The sequence below is a fragment of the Tachypleus tridentatus genome, unplaced genomic scaffold (genome assembly GCF_004210375.1).
Source record: "Tachypleus tridentatus isolate NWPU-2018 unplaced genomic scaffold, ASM421037v1 Hic_cluster_2, whole genome shotgun sequence".
In the NCBI taxonomy this organism is placed as follows: Eukaryota; Metazoa; Arthropoda; class Merostomata; order Xiphosura; family Limulidae; genus Tachypleus; species Tachypleus tridentatus.
This window is the reverse complement of record NW_027467782.1, coordinates 24,214,118-24,226,487: the sequence shown is the minus strand read 5'-3', so window position 1 is coordinate 24,226,487 and position 12,370 is coordinate 24,214,118. Positions and strand designations below refer to the sequence as shown.

General features: G+C 31.7%; 1 long non-coding RNA gene across 8 annotated transcripts; it reads right to left on the bottom strand.

Moving 5' to 3' along the window:
* Positions 1-452: 452 nt before the first annotated feature.
* Positions 453-12,369, bottom strand: LOC143243221 (uncharacterized). 8 transcript variants are annotated; one of them, XR_013024228.1, is made up of 3 exons: positions 12,250-12,369; positions 4,902-5,017; positions 453-936 (listed from the first exon to the last, which is right to left on the bottom strand). It is a non-coding gene; the product is annotated as an uncharacterized LOC143243221 (long non-coding RNA). The 8 variants fall into 8 exon arrangements; XR_013024226.1 differs by having other exon boundaries at positions 12,254-12,367; XR_013024225.1 differs by having other exon boundaries at positions 12,216-12,350.
* Position 12,370: the final 1 nt, after the last annotated feature.

The window sequence follows — 12,370 nt, the reverse complement described above, 5'->3', positions numbered from 1 at the left end:
GAGTATATGTAACTATCGAAAACTTACCTTTTTGGTTATTAGAAACAAAGATTGAAAAACAAGTTTGTGGATGAACATATCCCCAAAGGTTCCTTGAACAAGCCCTTTATTTCCTTAATATGTATAATATATATATATATATATGTGACATCAATAAAACAAAATATACAGTTAAAATAAAACATCATATACCTGAACATTTAGTTTTTATGTGAGTTACAGGAGAAACTTCTGTATTGTTAAATATCACACATGAATGTCAGAACTTTTTAAATGGTTCTTACATAGTTCATTTACTGTGAAACAGACACACTTAAAGTTGTTTAATGAAAATGTAATGCCAAAGGTGCAACAGTGCTTTCTAGAAATGCTATTTTATTTGGTTGTTGGAGAGATTTCTGATATAAACAGAGTTAGTTACATCTGATGGGCCCACAACTGACACTTTATGATTACATTTATGTAATGGCTTACATCTATCACAGATGTTTTAATGTTTTTAATTCTTCAAGATGTGCATCCTTCTACTCAGGAAAATACACCACACTAGTAGGAAAAATAAAGAGTACATCATGGCAGTGTGTCATGTGTGTGTGTGTATAATATACACACACACAAATATATATATATATAACAAATACAAGGGGTAAGTTAAAGCCAACCACAAAACATCATTTCAATGACTTCACTTGGTCAAACAGACTGGCTTGAAGAATGCAGTGTAGCTGGAAACCTTCATTACTTTTAATGTTTAGTAGACAATAGTCTGTTCCTTGAGCATGGGATTAATCAGGCTAAAAATTCAGTGAGTTAGAAGTCTTTCCAGGTCTTTTGATTCCTCAAGTATTTCAAGACTAGTTCTAAACACCATCAAAATGTTACTGAATGCTTGTTGATTATACACTGCTCTCGCTGTGTTGGTTTTGTCAAAGGGTTCTACAGGAGTAGAAAAATTTGTATTACAATCTTGTATTGAAACAACATACAAAAGACATGTAGAAATAAAATTTTATTGTGTATTAAGATATTAAACAAATATGTTCACATTAACATTACTTTTAAATTCATATCACTTTAACAGATTTACAATATAGTTAGAAGAATTGTTTTACAGACAACTTAATATTACACACACTTTCATACCATTCTAAATATTTGTGCTTCTCAAAACATTTCTTCAGTATGTTTTTAAGAATGAATCTGCACAATGGAATATTGGTGTTCTGCTTGCTTTAGATATCAAACCCTGAATTCTAGGATTGTAAGCTGTGAGACTTGATGAGCCATAGGAAAACAAGTTTCTTTGGAGAAAAAAATAGTAATTTAAATTATTATTATTGATATTCACTCTCATTAACTGGTTTTACCTGACTCTAACAGAATCAGAAATACTGCAATTCTTTTCACCTAAACTGATCACTTTTATGTCACCAAAATCATACAAACTGAAAAAATCCTGATCATTCTATTATTTTTAATTGTTGTATGCCTACCAATCACCACATCAAATATATTGTCATGTTTGACATTGTACATTAAAAACATTTTCTGAACATGATCCCTGACATTAACAGCAATATAAAACTTCCTTCGAACACTTCTTTGTACTACGGGTTTTCCTTCTCTTGATACAAATGTTCCTCACAATGAAGACCTAAAAGCCCTAGAATATTCTCTGAGAAAACCAGATAAACTCAACACTTAAATCTTTACAAACTTAGTTGAACTAGTACTTACAATTGATGGTTTTGAACTGAATAATGAATTCTATATTAAAACAAAAGGTACAGCTAGGGGCATCACACTATGTAAATATTTTTATAAAAGATGTAGAGACAAGACTGTTGAAAGTTGCACAAAAAAAGTTTCAGAGATACTTCATTGATGATATTTGAGTCATAGATTTATTACTAGGCTTTTATACCTTCCACAGTTCTATTAAATTTACTCTAAGATTACTCCACTACCCAAGTAAGTTTCTTAGATGTAAACCTGACATTAAAACATGGTGTTCCATATACTGATTTGCACCAAAAAACCAAGTGGATAAACTGCAATACTTACATCAAAGTTATCACCCTCCACACACCAAACACAATATCATATTCAATCAAGCACTTAGATTAAAGAAGATATGTTGTAAGAGTAAGAACTATGACTTTCACATCAATTCTTTGAAACAGACTACGGCTGAAATAGGTTATAAACAAAACACTACCATATAACTACTTAACAAAGCTAACAATATACCTTGCAACAATTACCTACAAAAACGTTTTTCTTGTGCTCCACTGATTATTACCTATCACCCAAAATTAAAAAAAAAACTTTACCTCCTTCAACTTAAGAATTCACTAAAATCCATTTTTACAGACATTCTTTGTTTTTTTTCTGAAAAGTTGAAACTTTGCAATCACACTTAGTTTATGCTAAAATCAACTTTAAGCCAACTCTAGGTGGAAATCATCCTTGCAATAACAAGCAAAGCCAAACCTGCAAGTTCATATAGGAAATGGACAAATTTTCTGATAAAGACAATGAGATAAACTCATAACATGCTCTGCAAAAAACATTTTTTACCTAATCCAATGCCAAAAATACAACTTTAAATATGTGGGTCAAATCAAAACATTTAAATAAAATAAAACAGACAAACAACTTCCAATTGTAAAACACTAACATGCCTAGCTAATCTTTCAAATACATTAAACTGATGAGTATACAGACAAATCTTACATCTAATTGAAACAGGTAAATTAAAGAAGCTTGCTGTATAACACTATTAAATTCTTTAATATAAAATACATCATCCTAGGTCCCTGGATCATTGACCTTCACTCATCTCTTAAGATGATTTTCAAAACTAAATTTATAATTCAACTTACTTCAGTATTACTAATGTTTTAATTTCTAAATATTGGTATTTTCTGTTATCACATTATCATTTTTTTTCGATTTCCCACCATATTTTGCCATTATTTTATTTTTATCTTTTTAAAGATTGGTTAACATTTCTTAAAATTATTATTACACTTTTATATACTGAGCACACATCTTTGACACAAATTAAACCTAACATCAAAAACTCTAGTTCTCAAAGCTCAGTCATTTTGAACATCCAGCTTATGTGAAATTGATATCTGTGCCTATATATTTCAGCACATTCAAGTGAATTATTTGAAAGGACTCAAGTTGGAATTTATATATTTTATCTTACTTTAACCAGAATTTTCTTCTAAGCCTTTCTCTTAACTTTTTTCTTTTCTATACTCACTTGATTATCCAAGTATTTAATTTTGTTTATTATCTATATATTGATGTTTTTTTGAAAAACAGTACTTTGGAACTAACACACTTCTTAACTAGACTTAGAGACTAGTTTTTTTTATTTTCAACCTGGAGAGGACTGTTAACACTCCTACGAAAAGACGTTTCTAGTCCTGATTTCTCCAAGCCCGTTCCCCTGGCTGTGGTTTCGCTAGATAGTAGATAGGGACAGTGAGAATCTCGTTAATTCATTCATTAATGGATTTAAATGGCAATTTCATCTAAATACAAAATTATTAGCCTAATATTAATAACCTTTCAAGTTGCTCTGGGGCCTATTAGGCCCCACTTTTCGTAAGAGTGTTAAAACTTTTATATCTATCAATGAAATGAGCAGATTTTAAAAGACGTCCTACAGGAGTTTTAAAAAAAGCATTGGTTGTTTCAGTGCTTTCTCCACCATATATAATTGAATCTCAGAATTCAATTTCATAACTCCATAAACTTACTGTTAACCCAATATGGGATTAACAGTAGAACTAGGGTATCTTTAGGTCTACAGCCTTACAATGGTTGAATATTTTCTACTAACAGTAGAATATGTACATTTATTTAAAACTTTCCTTCATTGGAATGCAGGGCAGCTGGAAAGATGCACCAACAAACATGAAGTTTTACTTAAAACGTCATCATAAATTACAAATCTCCAAACAATCCCGTTACCTATCAGAATTCAGGATAATCACCTCCAAATGCTCACAAAATATCACCACTGCTTATACAACATTAATATGCCTTCATAAAAAAATGTATCAATCATTATCTTGTTATATTACCTCACTGTTTTGTATATATGTAAGAAATATGACCAGGTATAAATTTATTTGGTTGTAGTTTATTATATGAAAACATAATTACTAAAATATATTTAGTTATACCAACTGTTGTCCAACACCGATGCTATTTTGAACACCAGGGTGCAATTTAAATTTCCATCTCCTGTATCCAGCACAGGAAACCAAACTTTACCAGTGAAGTTCAGAAGGTTAGGGGTCTAGGCTCCAAAAAATTTAGAATTCATTCTGACTTCAGTGAATGGAGACAAACGTTCCATTTTTCAAATGAATGGTTATAACGCACCAGCTAATATACATGATCTATAATTCCATCTACCCGTGACTTTACTATCTTAGAAGGTCATGTACATTTTTGACATGACATATGCCTGGTTTACCCAACAGTATAACAGAGAAGGAAAAGCATCGATTTCATAAATATTAGGATATATGAAGATTGTGTTTTAGTTTCCTAATTATAAGACTAAGTGTGAAAAATTCAGCTGAAATGATGTTAAAACAACCTGTATTATCTGTCATTAAATTAACAAAGCATGTCTTTTGCTGTGCACTACTTATTAAGAAAGCTTACCTTGTTCATCAGCTTACATGAAAAATGGAATAATTCAATAAACAAAGAAAAAAATGGAAGTATACAAACAGACATCTAAATATTTGATAAAAACTATTATGATACTGTGTGTTTTGCTTTGCAATTTAAAATTAAACCAAAATACAGCACATTAAAAAGATATTTCAGTATCTCGTATCTTAAATATGACTGAATTCTATTCTCACCTTCTATACATATATACTTTCACTGTCCTTGGGTGTTCTTTGGAGATTTATATTTCATTACCACATGCTTTGGTAAGGTGCAACCAAGGCGTACAGATATAGCCTCTTTACTGAAACTACAAAGAAAAAAATACAAATTTAAAAATAATTAGTGGTTGAACTTACTTCAAGACTCTTTTAAAATAATTCATTAACAGAATTATAATATATATTAACAAAGCACTGTTAGTATTTCATACTTTGTCCATAATACTTATATCATTACTAGGATGTAGCCAGGAAAAGTATTCTTTTGAGTTTAAATTCAGATTTAATCAGAAAAAAAAAAAGTGACACTCTTTCTTCAACATATTTTCCAAAATGAAAACTTCCTTAATTTTTATCACATTTTATTTTAGCTTAAAATATCTAGTCCATTCCATCTAACACAAAAACAACTATGGGTATTTTCACTTGGTTTGTGCATGAACATTTTTATGTGTAGTCAAGCTTATCTAATTAACATATACAAGCATTCTAAACAGTAGAACTCCACAAATTCCTCTTTACTGTGATTATTCAGAAACTTATACATATGTGTGTATACTTTATTATTATATACATTTTTCTGACATCATCTATTAGACATTTATAAAATGATACAAACAATAGAGCAAAAGAAGTAGACAATAATACAGAACTTTAAAATAACATAAAACAATGATATTACACATTAATATTTATCAACTAAAGAAGGAACAAGAAACTAGTGTTCAAATAATAATTCCTCCATACACCATGGCACTCTTTTTCTACAACATTAAGGTGTGATCAAATTCATATCGCTTCATGGTGAATGTCTCTTTCAAGTAGTTACCCCTGTTCATGGGATCAGTCAAACTGACTGACCCAGTATCTGTACATAACTTTTACTATAATTCTGAATTCACTGAGTGTACCAACATGAAATTTTGAAAGCTTTTAAATGAACATAAGTTTATATGTAAAAACGGTTCATTTGAGTTCAGAAAATCTGGTTCACAGAAGAAGGTCGAAACTTTGTTCACTCCTCTATGTAAAAAAATTTTCTCAACCCAAATGAGCCGTTTTTACATATATATTTCTCTACAAGTGGGTTTTTTCGACATCACTGAACATAAGTTTGATGTACACATAAAACCAGACATCTTTAAAATATTTACACTAAACATTTTCCATGAATTTTCAAATATTTTACTGAGTCAATATGAGTGAAAGGTAATTTTCATACCAAAAATATAACTCCTTGTTTTCATCTTATAGTTTCATATTTCACATGAATAATCTCTAGAGTCTCCTAAATGAATATCAAATTTCTTTTCAGTAGAGAAGTTTATTTTATCTCTTACTTTTCTACCCAACATTAACTGTAGCAAGGTCATAACTATGCAGTGGAAACGTTTAAAAATATGGAATAAAAATAATAATATAATTTTTATCTCTGCAATAACCTCAGTACTCACCAGAAAGATAAAAACTAATCACATTAATAGCTTTTGCTAATTGTGTGGTTTACTGCTATACTTTGAACACACTACTGCGCTTAAAAATCAAAAAGTCACAACAGGAACCTGCAGGGTTACAGTAAACACCATGTGATTGTGAGGTGTCATATTACACGTTTGGGCCACTGGCATTTTGTAGTGTAACCTTATATGTTTGTAATTTTTTACATTTTAGATACTTTATTAAAAATATGTAATAACAAGTAAAAAACTTACATAAAAAACAAGGATTTGTAGTATTCACTGCATACACGATACAGTTTGAACACCAACATTCTTCCATAAGCATTACTGATCCTCTCACAAATTTGCCCAAAAATAATTGATGTAGCTTTCATATACACATAACAGAAAACAAAAGTGCATTAAATACAAGCAAATACATAGGTGCCAAAATAATGTAGCTATAAGAAGCTTTGTTTAGAGAGGAATCTGTGTCTCAGAATGACTAGTATGGGTATTAATGCTTTTTATTGTTACGCAGAGAACAACGTTTCAACCTCTTTAGATCATCTCCAGATTAACAAAAGAAGATTGAAACATTTTTCTGCTTTATTAGGAAAAGTGCTAATACCCATACCAGCCGTCCTGAGATACACTTTTACTTCAAGTGGGTTTCTTGTCATCTGATTTTTCTTTGATTATAAACATGTACATTAACCATGCAAAACTGATCAGCAAAGCAATATTGATAGTCAGAAAGAGGGTAGATTTTAGTTGTGAGTTTGTAAAATCTATTGATATCTCAGCAAATCAAGAAGGTAGGAGGTTCAACTTTTACACCTTTCATATTAATTATATATACTTTGTGTTTCTAATTGGCTGCAAACTGCAAACTCCATTATTTCTAATATTAAAAAAAATTCTAAAAGAAAGACATCAGAGCTCAGATGACAAAGAAAAATGAAGGTTGACGACTTTCTTTTGCAGTTAAAACATAAATAATATTCAAGTTTTATTATAAACCATTCCTAATCTTAAAGAGATAGGCTATAATAATAACGACTAGTCAACGAACCCCAAACTCAACTTTCGAGAAACTCTATTTAAATAGAAGTGACACCAAAAGAATTTCTAAGTTAGACTGAATGTTCCTACTGATTTCTTTGAACTTCCACTTAATAACTAACAGTCTTAAGATTACTTTTACATATATCCTCAATACCACTTTCCTTCACAAGAACCATGATCATGTTAATTTTAGTCATGTGACTGGTTAATTTACCAATCAGCAGCTGTTCTTTTTCTTAACAAAAATGTCCATTCGATGTTAAAAGGTTTTGTGTTTTCATTTATTTACATTTTTCTGTGCCTTCCTCTGCTACTATAGGTACAAACAGTACATCAGTCTGCCTTGAATAGCAAATTCCAACACTTCTTTGTTAATCTTGACTCCTTGAAAGCATTCAGGACTTTTCCATAGTCACCTATAGTATACTGTTTAAATAATTACTTTTCAGGCAAGTTTTCAACCATGACATATTCACTGACAAAATAAAAGATGCCACAAGACAGAACGTGGATGCTATTCACCTCCACAATTGTCAGTACACACCATCATACTATACATGAATGAAGAGACTGTTCACTTCCACCACTGTTAATATACACCATCCTTCTATATATGAATGAAAAGACTGTTCATCTCCACCAGTTAGTAGAAATCATTCTTCTGCATATGTTCATAAAACAAATGTACAGTTTTAAGTAAATTCATAATCTAGTTCAATCCAAACAATTTATTCAACATCAAATATGCATTGCTTCATGGACAATAATCATATATTTTCATAGGTACCTCAATGGAGACAGTTTGTATGAAACATTAACACCTAACCCTTTTTGTCCTTTACATATAATTTACAATATTTATGAGTCACTTAGAATACTCAAAAACTCTTCTTGGAAGGGTTAAGAAATAAGAGTCTATAAGTTCATTAAATTTATTATTATAATTAATAACTTTATCATTAATAAATGTGTTAAAAGGGCTAAAAACCTTAAAAAAACATTTTCTTACTGCCACCTGAGCCAGAATTTCAACTCCAACATGTTGATGTTGTTTTATCAAGTGAGTTTTCACATAAAAGAAAAGCAAAGATTTTGCTTTAGTACCACTGTTTATCACTCTAACATGTTTTTGAGACAATATGTGACTTTTTGAAATAGAATTACACAAATTAACATTTCTATTGATTTAAAGCACAACTGACATTGATCTTCGATAATTAATTATCTTGAACATTTAATCCACATTATATAACTGTTGTGGAACAGCCATAACCTAAAATGTGCATGTGCTGGAAATTTTCACACAATAATTTTCCTGTGAAAATTTGAACTCTGGTAATAGTGGCAGAATAAAACTATCTTCAGGAAAAATCAGATTTTTCTACAGAAATCCAATCTAATTCACAAATTAAAATATATTCAATTTACAATAAAATATATTAAATTTAAAGCCATAGATGACAGTATTCTGTAACTTACAAACATATATTTCAGAAGAGATTTTTACTTTCTACATTGTTATCTGTACAAATTTTAGTGTTGTAATTTTTATGTTAGTGAAAGCACGTAAGATAAAAAACTGGGCATTACACAAATAATGATTTCTGATTGATCCACAGCACTTAATTAGGCCACTTGTTCCAAGTGTACAAACTTCATGTGATCAACATGCTGCTGTCATATGTGATTTTGTTTGTACTAAGTTGACACACTGAAAAACCTATTATCAAATAACCATGAGGTTTAAGATGAAATTTAACTGTGCATTATGAATAATATACATCCTAAAATGCCTACAATATGCTTATTGTTGTTGTTATTATTAGTAGTAGTAGTAGCAGTACACTTTCGTATAAAATCACTTAAATTCTTTGTGCAGAAGGAAAGGTCCACATCTTCTCGAGAAGACCTCTCCCACTGCGCAGTGCCAGCTACTCCTCAGCCTGCCCTTATATTCTTTCCTACTTTTAACACTTCGTTTGTGCAAAGATTCGTGAATTTTTACGATGGCCCATTCAAAATGTTCGCATCATCTGATGTCAACCGTAAGTCGCTTTCTCCAGTACCGTTTTATATAAATCGCAGTTGAGAAAAGGGTTAAGTGATTTTCATGGTATGCTGCGGTTTTCGTAAGGCTAATCTACACAGACAAACCTTATTTCACTTAGGCATTACTGTTTGTAGTTTTAGACAAATTATCTAATAAAATCTAAAAATCCGGACTTCTGTTTGTTCTTCAGCTTTCGATCTTTACATTTCTTTTGATTGGAGAGTCTTATGATAGTCGTAATAATAGTCGTAAGTTTTCTTCTGAACAGGGTGTGTTGCTGGTAGTATTCTAGTTGTAGCGAACCAAGCATACTTTTGTTTCAGATAATCAAAATGTTGTATAATTATAATAACTGGCAACGCGTACTGATTACCGATATTGATTTTACTTTTGTTTACATTGGTTTAATAATAACGTGTGTACAAATCAAAATATGTACATTATTCACCAGGATACCCCTCCCTTTCATACAGATGCCACATTGCACCTCACAGTACGATACAGTAAAAAAAAATCACTTTAATGTGTTTATGTATATTTATATATAATGCTTAACAAAAAAGGAAGTTTTTATATAGTAATAAAAACTCACGATCACAGTAAACTGTTAACTGGGCCATCGGTACAACTAATTAAATACGCATATCTGTTGTTGTTTGTAATGAAGCACCGAACTACAGAATCGTCTATCTGTGCTCTGCCCACCACGAAATCTGAAATCTAGCGTTGCCAGTCGTAGACATGTCGCTGTGCCACTGAAAGGCAATACATTTCTAAGGTATCTACTTATGAAGATCAGAAAGCTTTCTTTTATAATTTCAGTACCCTCGGTGTTAGTGGTGTTTTAAGCCGGTATACTTTTTATGAAATTTGTGAAACTTTAAAGCTATTTGTTTTCAGTCGTATAAATATATACAGTCGTAAATTTTTTGTTATATTAAGAATTAATGTTGCATCAAAATTTTAGGTAATTGAAAAAATGAGCTCGAGCTCTTTTGGAAGCTAGAATGAAGTGAGAATGAATAGGAAGTGTATTATAGCGTGTGATAGTTAGTGTGATATCAGGTTTTTAAAGTGTTCTCCAAAAATGCGATTCTTGTGAAGTGTTTCTAGGTTATGAAAGTCGTTGTACAGAGTTACTGATTTGTTTTTATTTTTGTTAGTGTTGTGCATTATAACTATATCTTGATAATGCCTTGTGGTTAGCGTGCTTGGACTGTGAATCCGAGGATTTGTGGTTCGTAGCCTATTCTCGTAAAAACATGGACGTGTCGAAAGAGTAACAATAAAACCCCAGACGAGAGTAACCTGAAGAATTAACAGTGGATGTTGATGATTAGCACGTTTAGTGTTTCGGTTCAGGGTTAGTAACGGTTAGTATTAGATCTTTGTGTAGCTTTGAATAAAAATTCTGAAGCAAACAAACAAGACGGTGAATTCTTTTGTTTTGAACATATTAGAACTGCATAAAATAATCTACTCCTAAAGAGAATGCTAATATATTTCAGTTCAATATATAATTTCAAAGAGCGATAGACGATTTGATATGTTTATTAAAATGTCAGTGATAAAAAGGTTGTAAATTAACGTTATGTACACAGTTTTAAGTTTTTAACCAAGGCAATGATTGGACAATGTTTGGATTATTTTTCAAGTTCTTCTGCGTCATATTATCGACAAAAATACAAATTATACGATAGGAAGTAAGTAGCGGATGAGATGGCTGGTTAATACAGTGGAGTACAATTAGGTATGGTTTGTTTTGTTTCGAATTTTGCGCAAAGTTACACGAGGGCTATCAGCGCTAACCATCTGTAATTTAGCATTGTATGACTAGAGGGAAGGTAGCTAGTCATCATCACCCACCACCAACTTTTGGACAAAAATACTCGCATCTTTTATGTTCACAGAAAACATAAACCAGGTTGCCAAAAAACAATTGGGTTTGTAGCTGACAAACATCTGGATTGCCAATAATGGGCGTATTTGATTATTTTTAAATGACCTTCGTTCTTCATAGCTTGTACGTGGTTTGATGTTCTGTATTACGGATATTATCGTGGTTTTGATAGTTTTGTATGCGTCACATGTGTCACAATAACGGTATTGCTTTTTCTGTCTGCGTATTTACTTCCTAACCAGAATGTAATATGTTATACATGGCATGTTTCGCACAAAAATACTCGCATCTTTTATGTTCACAGAAAACATAAACCAGGCTGCCAAAATACAATTGGGTTTGTAGTTGACAAACATCTGGATCGCCAATAATGGGCCTATTTGATTATTTTTAAATGACCTTCGTTCTTCATAGCTTGTACGTGGTTTGATGTTCTGTATTACGGATATTATCGTGGTTTTGATAGTTTTGTATGCGTCACATGTGTCACAATAACGGTATTGCTTTTTCTGTCCGAGTTCACCCCCCCAGTAGGACAGCGGTAAGTCTTCATGCTTACAACGCTAAAATCAGAGGCTCGATTCCCCTCGTTGGACACTGCAGATAGCCCGATGTGACTGCGATAAGAAAACACATACATACATACACAGTGTACGAGGCTTTATAGTATAATTTTTATAAAACAACATTCCATTACTGCGGTGAAATGGTGTTTTGGGCATTATTGACCTTGTATGAAACTTATGATCTTGTATATATACCCCTGAAAGCAGTTCATATAAAGTGATTTTTCTTGTCAAAATTAAGCTACAAAATCAGAAGATACATACAGAGTGTTGAGGACTTAGGTTCTGTGTTAGTTACCTACGTCTCACAGAAGAACGTCTACTGCACACCGCACCACCTGCTGCTATCTGCCGTGCCTCGTGCGAGGCGCGTGCGTAGACCGAGCACTTTTACTGCAGCGCCTGTGGCTCGAACGTGA